Below are 5,681 nucleotides of genomic sequence, written 5' to 3'. Positions count from 1 at the left end.
AAGTTAGTATATGGCTTAATGTGCCAGGTTATGTAATGAAAACAGCTAACATGTAGCTTTTGATCACGTGCAACTATCTCAACAATTTTAGTTGGCTGATGCTAAACTTAAACTAAAACTTAAACTGTTTCTAATGTTCCCAAGGATGGTCCCACTATTTGTAATCTAATGGCACTGCCATTTCCTGTTGAGGCGATAACTGTAGATTCTCCACAGTGCGCTGGGGCATGGACCAGAGAGGGGTTTTGAAGAGCCAGTCTGTGAGCCTGGGGGTAGGGATCAGTAGGGGTGTGCTCTGACTTCAGACTACCATTCAACATTGTAATATATTAGCCTGGCTCTGCCAGCGCCTGTGGTGGGCATCCTAATTAGAAAGACATTGATGCGTTTCAAATAGCACCCTATTCCTTATACAGTGCAGTACTTTTGGCCAGGGCCAAATAGGGCTCTGGTCATAAGTAATGAACTACACAGGGAATACGTTGTCATTTGGGACTCCGCCATTGGGTAAGCTAGCTGGAAGGGAATTGTTATATCAACTGGGATATGTGTATTATCGATCTGTTACATGATCATTGAGTACAAGTATGACTGTTGAAACTATTAAACAATAACATTTTTATTTTGTTTTAGATGGATTTATTTTACAAGTTATCCAGGCATGCCTCCTATCTCTGCATTCATCTCACATGTCACACTTCTAACATATTCTCAGATAACGCCAGCATTGGAGGTGGCTCTGGTGCGGGACGAAGAACACACTCATTCCACGGATCCGCCAGCATCGGGGGCGGCTCTGGTGCGGGACGAAGAACCTGCTCAGCTTGCAGATCCACCATCTTTGGTGGTGGCTCTGGTGCAGGCCGAAGAACCCGCTCATCCTGCGGATTCAGCCATGGACCCAGGCTGAACACTGTGCCTGGACTGGACCTAGATGCCGAGGAAAGCTCCTGCCATGGAGCAAAACTGGACAACGGCCCTGGCCTGGACATCGGTGCAGAGGAAGACTCCTGACATGGAGCAGGACTGGATGCCGTGTCTGGACTGGGCATCTGCGCAGAGGAGGGCTCCTGCCATGAAGCGGGACTGGACGCAGTATTAGGACTGGACATTGGCGCAGGGGAATGCTCCCGCCATGGAGCGGGACTGGACGCTGTGCATAGACTGGGCACCAATGCAGAAGAAGACTCTGGCCTTGGAGCTGAACTGGACACCGTGCTCAGACTGGGCATCGGCGCAGGGGAAGGCTCTGGCCATGGAGCTGGAGGTTCCGGACTGTTGAACCTCTCAGGAGGTTCCGGACTGGGAACTGTCGCCAGAAGCTCTGGACTGGGAACCGTCGCCGGAAGCTTTGGACTGGGAACTGTCGCCGGAAGCTCTGGACTGGGGATCATCGCAGGAAGCCTGGTGCATGGGGCTGGCACTGATGACCCGGGGAGAAGGGGAGAAGGAACAAGACGTACTGGGCTGTGAAGGCGCACCGGAGACCTGGTGCGTATAGCCTGCATCAATGTTACCGGTTCGATGACACACCTCGCACGGCAAGTCTGAGGGAGCTAGCACAGGACGCACTGGGCTGTGGAGGCGCACTGGAGACCTGGTGCATACAGGCGGCACAAATTGTACCGGAACGATGACACACTTCGCATGGCGAGTGCAAGGAGCTAGCATAGGACGTACTGGGCTGTGGAGGCGTACATCTGGGCAAGTGCGAGGAGCAGGCACAGGACGTACCGGACTGGGGAGGCGCACTGGAGGCCTGATGCTTGGGACCAGCACAGATTGCACCGGACTGGTGCAGCACAGATTGCACCGGACTCCTCGCTCCTCCAAACGCCTGCGTTACCGCATACTCCTCGCCAACTCCATTCTCCGGTATCCCTCCTCGCACTGTTCCATTGACTCCCAGGTGAGTTCTGGCTCTCTCCTTGGGTCGACCGACCACCTCTCTACCAACTCCCATGTTGTCACTGGTTCACGCCTCAGCTCCGCTGACCACCCCGTGTGCCCCCCCCAAAATAAGTTTTGGGCTGTCTTTTGAGCTTTCCTTGTGGATCCCTTCCCATCCAGAATCTCCTCCCAAGCCCATGTTACCCTCTCCTCCTGGGCATGCTGCTTGGTCCTGTTATGATGGCTCTGGGCCATGGATCACCACAGGAGGGTCCGGGCCATGGATCATCACAGGAGGCTCCGGGCCATGAACCGATGCTGGAGGCTCCGGACTGGGAACCGTCGCTGGGGGCTCCGGACTGGGAACTGTCGCTGGAGGCTCCGGACTGTAGAACGTCGCAGGAGGCTCCGGACTGGAGCTGGCACAGGGCGTACCAGGCTGGGGAGACACACTGGAGGCCTGGTGCATGGAGCTGACACAGGGCGTACCGGGCTGGGAAGACGCACTGGAGGCCAGGTGCGGGGAGCCGGCACAGGATGTACTGGGCTGGGGAGACGCACAGGAGGCCTGGTGCGTGGAGCCGGCACAGGACGTACTGGGCTGTGGATGCACACTGGAGGTCTGGAGCGTAGAGCTGGCACAACGTGTCCTGGACAGATGACAACCTTAGCACGGCAAGTGCGGGTAGCTGGCACAGGACGTACTTGGCTTTGGAGGTGCACTAGAGACACCGTGCGTAGAACCGGCACACATGGTACCGAACAGATGACACACTCCTCAGGACGAGTAAGGAGAGCTGACTCAGGTGGCATTAAACTGAGGACACGCTCCTTAGGGCGAATGTCGTGCCTCATGCACCAACACTACAGCTCTCTCATAACTCTCTCCTCCAATTTCCCCATCAAGTCACTGACTGTCTCTGATTCTCTCACTTCACTCCCCTCCAAGTTCACCTTCCTCTCCCAGACTGGCTCTGGTTCACCCCTCGGCTCCGCCGACCACCCCGTGTCCCCCCAAAAAATAATTTGGAGGCTGCTTCTTGGGCCTACGTCGTGACCGCGAACCCCGGTGTCGTCGCTGACCTTCCTTCGCTGCTTCCGCCTGCTTCCATGGCAGGCTTTCGTCTCCTGCCATTACTTCCTCCCAAGTCCAGGATGTCCTTAACTCCTGGATCTCCTCCCAAGCCCAGGATACCTGCTCCTCCTGGGCACACTGCTTGGTCCTGGGGTGGTGAGATCTTCTGTAACGATCGTTGGATGAATAAACGGACCAAGGCGTGCGTAGAGTTCCACATGTTTAATAAATGAAACTCACCAAAACAATACAGAACAAACGAAACGTGAAGTAAATGCAGTGCTCAACAGCAGCTACACAAAAACAAGATCCCACAACAAACAGGTGGGAAAAGGCTGCCTAAATATGATCCCCAACCAGAGACAACGATAGACAGCTGCCTCTGATTGGGAACTATACTAGGCCAAAATCGAAATAACAAAACTAGAATGCCCACCCTAGTCACACCCCGACCTCACCCAAAATAGAGAATAAAGGATCTCTAAGGTCGGAGCGTGACAACACCAATACCCATTAGCAGGCCCACAAGAATGGGATGTTCTACTGTGTCAAAAGCTTTGGCCAAGTCAATGAAAATAGCAGCACAGTATTGCTTAGAATCAAGGGCAATGGTGACATCATTGAGGACCTTTAAGGTTGCAGTGACACATCCTTAACCTGGGCGAAAACCAGATTGCATAGCCGAGAGAATACTATGGACATCAAGAAACCCAGTCAGTTGAATGTTGACAAGATTTCCCAACACTTTTGATAAACTGGGCAAAATAGAAATAGGCCTATAACAGTTAGGATCAGCTTGATCTCCCCATTTAAATAAAGGACAAACTGTGGCTGCCTTCCAAGCAATGGGAACCTGCCCAGAAAGGAGAGACAGGTTAAAAAGTTCGGAGATAGGCTTGGCGATGATAGGGGCAGCAACCTTAAAGAAGAAAGGGTCTAAACCATCTGACCCAGATGTTTTTTTGGCGTCAAGTTTAAGGAGCTCCTTTAGCACCTCTGACTCAGTGACTGCCTGCAGTGAGAAACTTTGTAGTGGGGCAGGGGACAAAGAGGGAAAAGCATCGGGGGATAGTCACATTAGAAGGGGTGGGATATGAGGAAATGTTGAATGGGCAAGGAGGCATGGCTGAGTCAAATAGGAATCCTGACTTAATGAAGTGGTGATTAAAGAGCTCAGCCATGTGGTTCTTGTCATTAACAACCACATCATCAACATTAAGGGACATGGGCAGCTGTGAGGAGGAGGATTTATTCTCCAGGTCTTTAACCGTTTTCCAGAACTTCTTGGGGTTAGACCCACAGAGAGAGAACTGCTCCTTAAAGTAACTAACTTTGGCCTTACCTGATAGCCTGAGTGCACTTATTTCTCATTTGCCTGAACGATAGCAAGTCAGCCTGAGTATGCGTGGGCCGAGCCCCTGGTTCAAAGATCACGGTCGAACCAGGTGCTGAACCTGTTTTTAATTCTCATTTTCTTTATGGGGGCATATTCTCAGATAACACTAGGTGACATATTTATTATTTTATTTAACTTTTATTTAACAAGGCAAGTCAGTTAAGAACAAATTCTTATTTACAATGACGGCCTACCCTGGCCAAACCCACTGGGCCAATTGTGCGCAACGCTATGGGACTCCCAATCACGTCCGGATGTGATACAGCCTGGATTCGAACCAGGGACTGTAGAGATGCAGTGCCTTAGACCGCTGCGCCAATCGGGAGCCCATATTCCCATTTTCTTAGGTAACACTACATTACGTTGTTCTCGTACCTGTGTAGTAACAAAGTTATAACAAAATAAATGTAAAAAGTAACATTGTATTACCAAGTAGTTACATCTAGATTGTTTGGTGTGTGTATAATGATATATTAATCAAATGCTTCAGAGAAAAGATAATTGTGACAACAGGAATGTGTGTCTAGGTCACCAGAGTGATGCCCCTCTCTAAAACAATGGCTGTCAAAGCCCAGAGCCCCAGAGAGCAAACAACACACAGATGAGACTTCACCGGACATCACGTGGAAGCTGTGATGAAGCCGCTGTCAGAGTGAGAAGCACATCCCTATGACCCTTTAGCCATTCTAACCGTCAGACAGTGACAGTACTCAGGTGCCTTCCTCAACCACCCACCCAGTGCCTCACAAATGCTGACATTTTCTTCTCATTACAACATTTCATAACCAACAACCCCAGTCTATGTGAATCAAGACAGCTTGATTTAGGGCAAGTGGAAAATAGTGCATAGTGTGGGATATCTGACAATAAGTGGCTAAACTTAGTGGTAGCAGCTGTGTAGATAAAGGCACAGAGGGACATTTTGTCCAATGCAATAACAAACGTCATTATTAAAATGCTCTTGAAACATTTTCAAAGCATTGTCAAGCTATCTTTGAATCTTTAATTGTTTCAGTGGTTGTGGAATATTTACTTATTATCAGATGTTAATCAGCTTTGAAAGGCAGGAGAAGAACAGTATCCTGTTAGAATGGCTCAGAGGGAAAATATGTGCCCCTGTCGAAAATAGGTTGGAAAAACCCCTCATAAATATCGGTAATGAATTCGTAATTTTCACCTCAGCCTGTCCCTTTAATCGTGGACCAGCGCGTGACACCCAATCAGAAGCAGCTAAGGTCCGACAACTTCCAGAGGGAGAGATGCTCATCGTGAGAGAGAGAAAGAGAGTGAGAGAGAGAGAGAGAGAGAGAGAGAGAGAGA

This window comes from Oncorhynchus clarkii, chromosome 20, assembly GCF_045791955.1.
Source record: "Oncorhynchus clarkii lewisi isolate Uvic-CL-2024 chromosome 20, UVic_Ocla_1.0, whole genome shotgun sequence".
Taxonomy (NCBI): Eukaryota; Metazoa; Chordata; class Actinopteri; order Salmoniformes; family Salmonidae; genus Oncorhynchus; species Oncorhynchus clarkii.
The sequence above is the reverse complement of the archived record's forward strand: the minus strand, read 5'-3'. Positions refer to the sequence as shown.